Here is a 13,983-nt window from a genome sequence, read left to right as displayed (position 1 = left end):
TAAGTCCTTGCAAAGTGAGCCTTGCAATTTTTTTTTCACCAGTATAGCACTGTTGAGGATGCGATGATTGGTAAAATCTACAGAAAATGACAAAACTAGACAGAATGAAGGAAAAGCAGGTGATATATGAAGAACTTGTGTATGTTGGAGGTGGAGAGGCAGAGTGGGAAAAACAGAGACAGAAAGAGGGAAAGACAGAGAGATGGAGAAAAGGGAGCCATAGATGTGGTGGGGCCTCGGGCAATACAAGTCATTATGGTGTAAACTGCTCCAGTGGTGATGTTGTGTGGAGAACACAGAGGTCACCATCCAGCAGCACAGGCACACAAACACATAAGCAGATTCAAAAAAATAGGAAACTGAAAGAACATCTGGATATGTGCCACCTGCCTAGAGGAAGCCATCTAGTTTACACGCAGTATGGGGCGGGGGGAGTGGGGGGTGTCCCTTCCTGGATGTGCAACCTTCATGCAAGCTTGCACCACTGGGAGAGTATGGAGGACAAAGTGGAGAGTGAAGAGCGTGCAAACTAAGTGACACACTTCACAAGGAAAATTGCAGATAAACACGTTTATCGTTAGTTAGGACAGGAAATGGGGAGAAGTACGCACCACTGCCACTTCAGCAGAACCCTTTCATATCCCTATAGTAGCCCTTCAACCTTTGTATGTGGCTGAAAGGTTTTAAACACAGCAATCAATTCAGAGGTAAAAAAATAAAACAAGATCAAGAGATTAGCAAGCTGCGTTATTTCTATTTCTTGAGGAATAAAAGTGAGATGACAGCCTCAAAACTCTGCGCTAAGTATTGACCATCTGGCATGAGCCCAAGCTAGCGTGCTACAAAACAATTGCATTCATTAGCTTAATTTATCATGGTGGTAAGCTCAATTTACTTTTCCTCGTGCGAGACTGCCTCATTAAGATTCAGTCTGCCATTTCCTCAGGCCGTCTTATGATCGTTTACGCAGGTTTAACGCCTTTTGGCCCAGATAGGAAGCACTCTGAGGTTATCTTCCAGGCCTAAACTCTTTAAAAATGGCAGGAATAAGTGAGAGAGGGATTATGGAGGCAAATGAGAAATAAGAATGAGATTTTGGGGGGGGGGGTGTTAGCAGAGGAGTGATCTAAAGAAGAATGCTGTTAAAGAAAAGTGGCGTGAAAGAAAGGCTCGGCTCCTGCTTGACAGAATGGATGTTACAGGGCTGCAGTGGAAGACGAATGGAGAAAGAGCGAGGGAAGGGAGGCACGTGACTAAATGTATTCTGATAACTGAACAGCAGATGTCTCGCATGGAGCTCCTTTGTTGCCTGAACAGCAGGACCCTGCACTTCAGTGGGCTCACTTCACACTGCATTCATTTGCCTGCCAGCTGCCAATTTAGGGGAGAGAGAGTGAAAGAGAAAGAAAAGAAAAAGAAGAGATGGCAGGGTAGCTCACACCAGTCCGTTTCTCCCCTCCCTCTGCATGTCTTGCAGAGAGGCTGCCATTCCGTCCTCTCTTTCCCCGGTGGCCTGTACAATTAGTGATCTGCATAACCACCCACACCTTCACGCACTGCTCTTACAGAGCTGGGGGGAGGTGCCTTTGTCTCTTGGCTGCTGCACAATGAGTTGCTTTGGACTTGGCTGGAAGCCAGAAGTTGTGGCACAAAACTGTGTGTTCTTGATGGATGACGGATACTCCCAGAGTCTTGTTTCCTCGTGCAGCTGATTTGGCAGGTCAGAGATGAACTGCATCAGCTGCTTTCAATGGCCCTTTTGTAAAACACCTTCAAAGCTGGGACGAGGGAGAAGTTTGTGAATCACAAGCTCTTATTATTGTTCCAGGTACTTTTGCTGAATGAAGGTGTGCTCTCATTAAGACTACAAAGCCCACACTTCATTAACACCTGGTGAAAAACAAATTTGCACCCCTTTGCTAAGTGATGTGGGCAAAGGAGTGATGGCATTGTGGTTTTGGTGAAACTGAATTTGTAAGGCAGGACTTAAGTGACTACAATCACAACTTCACAGTTCATCTGTTATCCACCTGAGTACCCAATTTCATCTCACTTTGGGTCACACATTTCCATTTTATAAGCTAAAGGAGAGAGTGGAATGTGAAGATTCAGAACCCCAATAAACTAGTCTATATATTTTTAAAACTGATAGACTAAAAGCAAAAATTCTGACAAAAACACTGAGCTATCCATGCCAAAAGTTGGTGACAACACTGATATTAATGAATATAGAAAAAGAAGTACATGTTGAGTATGGTTCAAGATGCTATACTTTATTTTTATTTATATGGTAGTGTGAATTTATCACAACAAAAACAGTTTGCATGTGGAATAATGATGCACACACAGCAGAAAAGGTAGGTTTTTTTGCAATGTGGACAGGGCCTTAGTTGATTGACTCTTTTTATGTGAGGCAAATGGTAGGCAGATTGATTTATATTCTGTGTCCTCTATTGTCATTGCGTTTTCCTAATTACACACAAAACTTGAACTTTTGATGTGTTTTGCAGTCAATATGTTATCTTAAATATGACAGCCATTCAGTGATGGAGGAGCCATAGGACCTTTAAAGGGATTGCTAACCTTCTTATTAAGACTTGTGTAGAGCATCGTATAAGAGATAATACACCTATTGATCGACGACCACCAGCTCATCTAAATTGTACTCGCTTGTTATAGTACAAAAGACAGCAAGAGACGATCCCTCTCATTGCCCACCTCAGTGTCAGTTCAGAGGATGAGCAAAGGAACAAGTATTATCCCTACTTCCTGAGTTGGTGGAGAGGGTGATAAAAACTTTTTGATTAAAGAAAGGGAATCATCTATTTCATTCTGAATCGGGAAGCAGGAAAAAGAGCGGAGGATTAATCTTAAGGCCGTCATTTTACTGCCTATCCCCTCTTCCTGTCTTAGAGCTGAAGAAGCGTGGGTGAATAATGGGGTGTCCATCAGCCGTGGGCTCAAGCCCAGATTGGGATTTTCTCTGGGGATAATACAAGGCAGGACGACAATTGATGATTCATAATGTACAGTTTTAGCCTGCTGATAACACCAGCTATTGTAGTGGGCATTAGTGTTACAGTATCTCTCAGTGAGTTGTTCCTCTCTGACAGCAATCTTTGGAAATCTTCTTCTGCTGAGGAAGGGGAAATTACAAATTTAAAACTATGGGTACAGAAAATCACATATTATGTTATTCAGAAGACAAATTGCCCGCTATAAATCCTCTGAAGAAACATCCTCATTCAGTCACATACTGCACGCACAGTGTAGTATTTAGGAATCTTTTGAAAGAAAAGGAGGATCCAGCCATGGCAACAACCAGCAGTTAATAATAGCGTCACGTTACATTCAGCTGGTTTACTTCCTCATTTTGTATGCTGAGGCTTTACATCGAAGCAAGAATAATCCCACTAACAAAGTTGTCTGGATCTCCAGTCATGTGAGCAGCACCTGTCGTGTCAGTGAGCGGAGGTTGAGGCGGCGCTGGGGATCCATAGAAGGGACGCTTTCCATCAGTGGTTCCATTTGATATTTAATTTAGACTTTTATGAGCCTTAGAGGATGGGCCATGTCATTTTTCTCTCTTGGCTCTCTCTGTAGGGATGGAGGATAAATTCCTTCCAACCGTGGGACAGCCTAACCGAGGCTCCTTTAGATTTATAACTGTGTGTAGTGCTGGTGTTGATGGTGGTGCACAATTAGTGGCCTACATACAGCGCCCAGCACACAGGCCTCTGTCTGGGTCAGACTTGCTGTGACAAACCTGCTCCAAATTTAATGGGAATCTGCAAAATGGACACAGATTCCCAGCAGTGTTTAGCAGTATAACTTTAGGGCTGTATTAGTTAAACAGAACTTTTCCATTGAAGTCATATGTCATCATGAGTTGGACAATAGTCCAAATTAGTTTCTCGTAACAATAATTTTGTGAGTTATACATATGTGTAACTCACAGGTGTTGTTTGTTGAAATATGGATGAAGTAAAACAAGTGCTTTTCTGAGGGTAATAAGAAGTTCTATAAACTAATTCTGTCCTAATGGTCTGTTTTGCTGTGATTTATAGCTTCATTCATTACCCCTTTTGTATTAGTAATTATTTCTAAAATACCAAAGAGCCATCTTTTCTTTCCAGCTTCTTCTCAGGCTCTGATTTATTGTCCCAGCTCTGGCCTGATGCCGTCTTCCCAAGGTGTGACATTTCAAAATATTTATGGCTCTGGCACATTAAAAGGCCTTCCGTTGAAGGTGACCGACTGCTCTTCCACACCATGTAATTAATAGAATCGCAGCCTGTTCGCCTGGTGTTATTTATCCGCCACATTCTCTTCAAACACTATAGAAAACACCAAGGTTTCGGCTCGGCTTATTCACCTCGTAAACAGCCGTTTAATACCCAGTAGTCCCAGGATGCACTGCACCAAAGGGGCAAGAGGGAAACCATTCCTCGTCACAGCTCCAAAAGTTTAATATTTTATTGATTAGATCTAAGCCCTCTGTCCAAAGTGGCAATTAAAATTCAATTAAACTGACTGAAAGCATCATATTAAATTTCATCTCTTTATGAGCTCCATGATAATGCTGGAGGACTTGAGTATAATCATACCCTTTTTAGATTATATTATCCTGTTCACTCACTATAAAAGTGACACTTTTAGGTATACTTTCAATATTTCTTAACTGTAAGCTTCTAATGAACACATTTTACAGCCATTAAATCAACCATTATTGGGCGATGCAATAAAGAGCTACTCTTTATTCTGCACCCTGGATCAGAAAAAGATGAATTGTTGCCAATATTTGAAACCTCTATCAGTCTATGGGATGCTTACAAACATTACACGTGGTTTAGAAAATGCTTCTTGAACGCTACAAAAAGGTGAAGGCACAAAATAATCTTTTTGCCCCGTCTCTGTAGATGTTTGTTAGAAAAATATCTCGTGAAACGCTGGAGGAATTTTAATAAAAGTTGTAAAAAGTAGTCATTGGATGTACATCTAACATTGTTTGACCTTTGGACTCTAACTGATTCAAGATGGCTGCAAAAGCCAACTAACCTTAAAAAAACAACAACAACACAAAAATAGTTGTCTTTTTCACAAATGTTGACCTAAAACTGGGTGTGGTGGTGCTAAGACTGATCCCAACTCATATTCTGAACACTAACAGATTGCACAAGATTCTTATTAAAAATGATGCCATTAACTATTTGCAGTCAACCCTGCCTGTTTGTTAGCAAAATAAGCCACAAACCATTAAAAAAAAACATTTGATGTACATCAAGCTCTGATTCTCTTTTAAATGCCAACCCACGTCACGATGGCTGCCACAGAAAAATCTCTATAGTTTAGGCAGTTTAACAGATATTGAGCTAAAATTTGCTGCAGTTGCAGCTGAGATTCATGCACAACACACACACTACAAGCGCTGCCCACTGTGCAAAACCATTGCTTAAACCTTTAAAATCAGCTGCTGGAGTCTACTCTGTTTGTCTGTTAGCAAAATATCTCTTTAATCTCCTGACAGATTTTAATGAAACTTTCAGAAAGCAGTCATTGGACATACAGCTACAACTGATTAACTTTTGGAGTAAGTCCAATTCAAGATGGTCACCACAGCTAGTCAACATTAGCCAACATAAAAATGGCTTTAACTCAGTTATTTTTTACAGATATTGAGCTAATATTTGTTGTTAGTAGTTGAGAGTTATTCCTAACAAATACTTTGAGCATGACATCTCACAATACTGCATGGGATTTAGCATGACCGTATAAAGGTTTGATCAAAGTGGAAACAACGGCATTGTTTTTCAGCATATTATAGAATTCTGGTAAGAAAGGTAGTGATATGCATTCCTTCAAGGAATGTTAGGCCTTTATTTTGGAATCAGTAATTAGTAATCTTTAGGACGTCCTTAATACTAAGAATACACTTTAAGTTTAAGCTTTTGTTTACTAACATACATTTACATGTAATTGCTGCAGAGTCAGGACAAATGTGAAATAAATGTTACAAAATCCTACATAATTTAATTACAGCTCATGAAGGCAATCCTGAGATGAGACAAGACTCTGCAGCTCTTCTAGTGGCCCTGTGATGCTACTCTTAGTCACAGTGGTGAACATTAGGTGTCCCAGGGGAACCATGAATGTCCGCATGAAATTAATTTGCAGTTGATGCAATAGTCGTTGAGGTACTTTGCATAAAAAAATGGCAGCTTTGTGGTGATGCTGAAAAAATTGGTGTCAGAAAGATTTATCTCCTGAATGTCTGTAAGGAGCGGCTGAGATTTTTCAGTTTGTAGATTAAAAAGGCTCCGAATTCTGTTCTGTTCTGTTTGTTTAGGCCCGAGGTCTGCAGCCTGCAGCTCTGGGACCTCTGCAGAGGCTCTTTGTAGCTTTGACCAAACATAACGTGAAAATGAGTATTTATGTTTATGAGCATGGGGAAAGCTAATTTGCTGCAGATCTCTTGTTCAGTTGTCACCAATATGTGAATAAATCTTCTGTAACAGAAAATTATACTATTAGAACGAATAAAATCATCTAAATCCACAGTTTGTTAGCAAGTTTACCACTTCATTATTTAAACATCAGCCTTACAGTGGGGTCTTTTTCTGAAAATCATTAAAAATATAAACATTTTACCACATTTACAGCAGGTTTCTGTAGAACTCCCCCTACATAAGTGCAGTGTTACAAACATATTACTTTGGTATGAGTTATTGGAATCAGGAGTTCTGCAAAAGTATGGCAAGTCATGCTGAGAGCAAAGAGAAACTACAAAAATTGCATTTTCTTTTAAAATTCAGTGTGAATTCTGAGAGCTGAATAAGCTGAGTTGTTAAAGCTAAAAGCAGAACACTAGCTAAAAACTAAAAGGAAAAGAAGGCTAGCTGAAAGCAAAAAAAAACAAAAAGCTAAACACTTAATACTGCTAAAGCTAAAAGAAGCAAAACTCTAGCTAAAAGCCAAAAATAAAAAGACATGCTAAACCATCAAAAGGTAAGCTAAAAGTACCAGAATGGGAGGTAAAAGCTAAATGGAGCAGAAAAAGACAAAAATAGAGTCAGTATGCTGAAGCAGATTTTAAAGAGAACAATGTTTTTAGAGCAACTGAAGACATCTCAGCTTGTTTCTTTGAGGTATATAGTTTTGAATAAAGTTAAATATTTTAAAGGTGAGAAAAATTAAAAGTCATACCACCCATCTCCTAAATGAGCTGAGTGTTTTGATGTATAAATGGAAAAACTTGCTTTTTATTTCAAAGTGGGGTGCTTATTAATTTTCCACAAATTTAATAAGAACTCACATAGGCCTCCATAATTTTGTGGTTACACTTTATCAAAGGAGATTTTCTTCTGTTTATTAGAGTGTTGTCTTTTCTTTTGTCCTAAGATGTAAAAATACTGATAATTATAAAAAGAATACTTGTAGTTCTTTAACTTCAGAATGTAACAAACTGTTTTTAATATGCAGTATATTTATATATAACTTAATCATGAGTTTCATTATTCCAGTTTTTATTTCAATCAAGTAGATTTTGCAGCTTTGGACAAATTTTATTTGGTGGAAAAGGGGCAAAAATTCATTCTTAGTTCTAATGGTTGCAGACTCCTGGTTTAGGTGTTCAAAATTATCTCAGTGTGATTTTAAAAAAAATATTTCCTGCAGGCTGTCAAAGATCTCGGGTCAGAGGCAGGGCACAGTAACATCATTGATCCTGCAGCATCCACAGCAGTAAGGAGGTTATTTAGAAGTACCCAGTGTGTTATTACTGAGTGCCTCTCTGTTTCCCTCCAGACTGTTTGCTCTGTGTGATTATTCTCTCCAGCTCCCTGAGCATCCCGGCTCCTGCCTCTGTGATAAAGATATTCATTTACCTGATATGAAAATCTTGTTCATGCCCATCCCAAATGACTCTAGATAGAAGGGGAAGAAAGTGGGGAGGAGGGAGACAACAAAGGTGGATGGAGGAGGTGATGGGATTGGAGTTCATGAGGGGAAGATATGAAAGAATGACATAAAATATTAATACAGTGTGAGTCTATGTGACACAAAGAGTTTGCATGATAACAGAATGGGGCTTTGTATCCAAAGTAAGTCCTGGATTTTTACCAACTTGTGTAGAAACTAAGTTATACAATCTGTCAAAGAGAAAATGATAAGTGTTTGGTAGTGATTGTGGAAAATTAATAAGAAAAAAATAAAGGACCTTCATAGGAATACCTATTGTCCACTGCCTTTCATGCGAGAGTTTAAGATTATTTTATGTCAAGAAATGACAAAGTTGTAGCCATTTTAGTCAAATCATGAAAATTACATGCACAATGTGATGCAACATTGTGCGATAAATGTGTTGTAAATGACTCTTAGCTACTACCACATTAAATTTTAGCCTACTGTTTATAAAACTGACTGAGTTATAGCCATTTTTATTGTCAATCCGATGTGGCATCCATTGTGAATTTGATGGACTACAAAAGTTAATCAGTTGTAGATGTAAAGCCAATGATTAGTTTCTGAATGTTTCATTAAAATCCATTCCATATTTTGCTAACAGACCAACAAGATTGACTCCAACAATTATTGCCAAAGTTTTAAGCAAAGATCTCATACAACAAGTAGCCCATGGAGTATAAGTTGTGAATGACTCTCAGCTACTACCAGGCCAAATCTTTGCATACAATCTGTAAAATGAAGTGAATTAAAGCCATTTTTGTGTTCTAATGTCAGTTGGCTGTGGCAGCCATCTTGAATTGGGCAGGCTCCACAACCTAATCAGTTATAGAGGTTCATCCATTAAAAATTTCCTGGAAGTTTTATTAAAATCAATTCTGGGGGTTATGAGATATTTTGGTGACAGACAGACAAAGTTGACTCCAAATAGGTAATGGCAAAATTTTAGATAAAAGTCCTACAATCTGTTAGGTCACAGAGTAACTGTTGGGGATCACTCTCAGCTACTACCACACCAAACTTTAGGTCAATATCTGTATAACTGAGAGAATTACAGCAGTTTTGTGTTTTAAAGCTCAGTTGACTGGGGAAGCCATCTTGAATTGGGCTGACTCCAGTGATAACTTAGTTTCATGCAAATTCATCCAGTGGTTCATGAGATATTTTGCTAACAGACAAACATCCAAGCTCACCCACATGCTCAAAACACATAGACTCAGGCAAAATCATTATTATCCACACTGGCTTTTTGGCAGTGGGACTTTGTGTTTTGCTCAGCTTTTGCACAATGTGTTGTAATAATTTTCTTCTCCTCTTTCTGAACTTTCTGTGCTTTAACTTAAATGTTCAAAAAATAAATATTATGCTAGAAGAAAACTATCCGTGTTCACTCAGACGCATCCTCATTTTTTTAAAAAGGGTGAAATGAGATGCAGAAAGTCACTTCCCCTCATCGAGGTACCAGTGTCTTCCTTTATTTTGTTTGAGTGTACGGCTCACTCATCTCAGGTTTTATTGTCTCTGTCCGGGGAGAGCTGCTTCCCTCTATAACACGGTCACCATGCGCAGCACATCAGGCAACTTCTTGATTCTGTACCCAGTAATTTAAAGCCTTTATGGAAATGCAATTTCAGGGCTCAGTGCTTGTTTTTCTAAATTGTACTCAAGGAATTAGCTACTCCAGCCACAAATCAGTGGAATTTATGCCCAGTTGTAATACACTTTATGGGCTCATGGTACATTGCTTCAAAAACAGCAGATGTGGAATTATGATAAATATAATGAGGGTTTTTTTTTCCCTCCTTGCTTGCCGGTTTCTGTCTCTCACCCTCCTTCCTTCTCTCTCTCTCTCTCTTTGCTGTGAGGGGGAAGGATGTGAAGCGTGTTTACGTACGCCATACAATACATTTAATGTCTTAGTAAGGGCCGCCAACAAAACCTGATTAATGTCGTCATCTCTTTTATTAAAGATAAGAGTGGCACTGCAGTCAGAAGATAGAGAGGGTGCCATAAATCTCAGGCAAAATGAGCAGTCAAATAATCACTCATCAGAAATGAAATCTACATACATTAACACTTGCAGACATTCTGCTGTGAATATAAACATGGGGCTCACGGGTGATGAAGCCTCCTCCATTTATCCACATACTCTCAGTATGGGGGAGGTAGAGGTGTCTGAAGAGGGCAAGCTCTCAGTCGACAATGATGTTTAAGAGGGTCCTGTCCTGCTAAGCTACAGTCCGCCAGACTAAGCATGTGTCCAGAGAAGCAGGCACACGATCATTAGAGCAATGGATGAGCTGGATAGCAGAGGCAATTAACCATCTCCCTGAATAGGACATAATGTTGATCCATCCCTACGATTAATCAAGGCATGATGCATTAGACAGTGATGGGCGACCCTGTGCCTTTGTGACAAAATGATTCTTCATCCCGTGTTTGGGGATTGGGATTCAGAGGTCCCTAATGCGCCTTAGAGGTGCCCCAATGAAATCCCATCATCCATTTTGATTCTGTCCCTGACAGCGATCAACCTGTCTTCTGCCAGCCAAGGAACATTATCCGAACTCCCGAGGCGTCTGACGACAGGGTCTCGGCTCATGGGGAGGCGGTCGGCGAAGGGCAGATATGTAAAGCACTAATAATGTTGCCTTGTTGTGCATCCACATCAATCCAGGATGTACCAATAAATACTGTTGGGAAAAACTATGAATCACATCAAAGTGAATCCAACCATGCATTTATATACACATTATTAGGCAGGGTTTACACACATGAGAAGTAATAGTGAAAACAAGCCCATTTTAGTTATATGTGTACAAATCTACTTTAGTGTTTGAATTTTATACTAGTGTATACTTAGACTAGACCACCCTCAGTTCATGACATATTTTGTGGGCGTATGCATGCACATGCGCACACACAAACACAGGCAAAAACATATTGCACGTATTTTACCTCTATGTCTAACCATTAATGAGTTCTTGACCCAATCTGATGAACTTGAATGTAAAATTTGATAATAAATTTAAAAAGTAGCATAAAGCTGCTTCACTGCAGAAGCTGGGACACTAAAATGCACATTACACGCTGGTGCCTTGATAATTGCAATTTAATGATGTCATAATTTCATAAACTGGGTTTTAGCAGCTAATATTTACATAGTTTTACTTGGATTAGCAAGAACAATTTAAGGAACATTGTCTTGTGTAAGTGAAGTATTTCTGCATTACTGTGTCTGTGCTTTCTCTTAAGTGAATGATGTGACTACATCCTCTTGTACATAAGTACAAACCTTACATACAGCAATGTACCACTGAAATAGAAATAGAAATACACTGGAATGGCACAGCACAGTCCGTTGGTAATGAGGCAAAGCCGCCATCTTGGCAGGTGCTATGTAGTGTCCTTAGTTGCTCCAAGAATGGCAGTGGATATCTGAGGAAGAAAATTAAACTCAGCCAAGGTGCCCAGTGTTTTGTCGTTAATCTTTATAATTTGATAACCTGCACTTCAAAGAATGTGGTATTTCATACGTGAGTATTATGTCACATTAGCTCCTAACTCATTGAAAACATGACCTTTTCAGCTTTTGTCTATCTTGTCCATTGTGTACATCTGTACTGTCGGAAAATTGTTCACGAATCAAAAAAATATCTGCTACAGTGAAACGTTACACACCATTGTAATCCTTAGGTAAATTTATCTTTCAAAATCACGAGTAATTATGTAAAAGTATCAATTTATTTACTTTTAGCAGAATAAAGTGGGACACACCTGTAATGTATACAGACAGGGAGGCACATAAAGCACACTCACAATTGTTATGAGTGTGCATAATAGAATGATAACAGCACTTGGTAATTTTATCCCTGAGCTGAATACTAGCTAACTTCTAAAGTTTCAATACTTGAATTTTAGGCCTAATGCTTTATCCATGAGGCATGGTAGAGAACCTGGTCGGCATTTTGCTCTGGCTAATGCTTGACATGGCTGTTTTTACAATATGAATGATAACTATTTTTTTATGTAAAATAATGTTATTTCTGTGCAGGTTGGTCTGATTACAGCATACAGCATGCATAAGGCATTAATAATGTGTGGCTTTGACAAGTAAACGATACATAATAACAGTGTCGCACCTAGGAAGATAGTGGGCACACAACTTTCCTAACAATGCCGGTGGCTGTTCTATTTTAGTGTGATGCACCATCAAAATCTGAGCCAAGTTTACGCTGTAAATTCCATAAAGTAGATATTTTGACCTTGAAGAAAATCTTACACAATTACCGGTGACCACTTTATGCAGATTTTTATTTATTTATACTTTTGCACAGAACTGAACTCTTTTCAAAACACTGATTTAGATGCGTAAAGATGCCTTGAGTGGTCTTACTGTGATAATGACATGCTTGCAAGCAGAGACACAAGATACAAGAGAGAAGTCCCATCCGTTCAATGCCAAGTCAGGTTTATGAGAAATAGTTTGCTATCAGTGACTCATGATCTGAATCTTTTGTCTTTTCTTTTTTATTTACTGTTTAACTTGGAGAGGGTGGGTGTGAGTGCATGTGTGTGTGAGAGCGTTTGTGTGTGTGTTGGGAGGGGGTAATCCTCCAAGTATTTCTAAATGAAACAAATTTTTACATATTATTTAAATGTATAAAGATGTCCAGCTGTTCTGCACCATCGTTTTCTCCCTCTTTATTCTTCTCCACCCATATGGCTACCTATTCAGCTGTATTGCTGTATCATGAGATCATTACCTCCATCATTGAGTGCAGGCATCTGAGAGCCTGTTAACCTGGAACAGGCCCGGCTGTGCAGCCCTCTGCTGATGGTACAATATGCTCCTTGTTATTCTAGGATCATTGACGCTAAATCCCTGGCAATCAAGTCAGTTTTGTTGAAGCTCGTTGGCTCAGCGGGGTCTCAGCTCATCTGTGCGCTTGGAATGAGGGAAAGCGTGCTCGGGTTAGTTGGGTCGTTAGGTAGAAATTCTTTCATAATGGTGCATGTTACATTAGACCCCGACAAACCAAGAATAAGCGTTTTAGAGCCAGTATATTATCATTTATAAAATGTGGGTATGGTTGATAAAAAAAATTTTCTCCTGAAGTGTAAAGTGTGAAGATGAGCAGTTTCTTGTTAAACTAAATTTGCCGCATGCTACATGGCTATGACATAAGTAGATGTTGTTGATGAGATGTGGCTTAAAACAAAACTTTCAGTTCTGCCACAGTAAAAGGAGATTGCACATATTTAAAACCTCTGTCTAAATAAATGACTATTTTCATTGAATGTTAATAAGTTAATAAGACAATCTCTCAGCATTACTTTGATAAATAGTACATCTTGTGTGTAAAATCATATAGATTCACAGTTTCAAGTTTTCAGAAACAAAAGTGGCAAAATTAGAGATTCTACTGCAACAACAGAAGTACTAGTGTCTTTAACTCAATTAATGGTCCATTTCTAACCTGATTCGTGCTCACTTATGAGGTAGAGCAAAACATTTGTGGAAGCATTTGTGGAAACATGTTAGTGGCATGTTATTTAAAGCAAATGATTGTCACGTTTCAAGATTTTCAACTTTTTCAGCAGCTCATGAAGTTTTTAAAAAGGTGGCCAAATGGGGGCCACAGACAGTCTTGTAATGGCACACCAAAACCAAAAGCCTTAACAGAATTTTGATATGAGAACACTGGCTTTCTGCATCAAAATATTTCACTTTGTTCAACTCAGACCTGTAGTCCTTATTCACAGAGACTAGTTTTTAAGGTGTTTTTTGTTTAAATTTTAAATTAACAAAATATTTTATTTTTTAATTTCATTTTTTTTAATCAATGTTTTTGTATTTTTGAGGTTTTACTACTCCCAAATCGGTAGAGGAAATTAAAAAGCCACACCAAACAACAGCTCAGGAGGATAAGATTGGTTAAGGGGGGGCCAGTGAGAGACCAGCAAATTTATAGGGGTGACCATTGCCCCCCCTTCCTCCCCCTTGGTAGTGCCACATTTTTT

This window comes from Kryptolebias marmoratus, linkage group LG10, assembly GCF_001649575.2.
Source record: "Kryptolebias marmoratus isolate JLee-2015 linkage group LG10, ASM164957v2, whole genome shotgun sequence".
NCBI classification, from domain to species: domain Eukaryota; kingdom Metazoa; phylum Chordata; class Actinopteri; order Cyprinodontiformes; family Rivulidae; genus Kryptolebias; species Kryptolebias marmoratus.
This window is presented reverse-complemented; position numbering follows the sequence as displayed.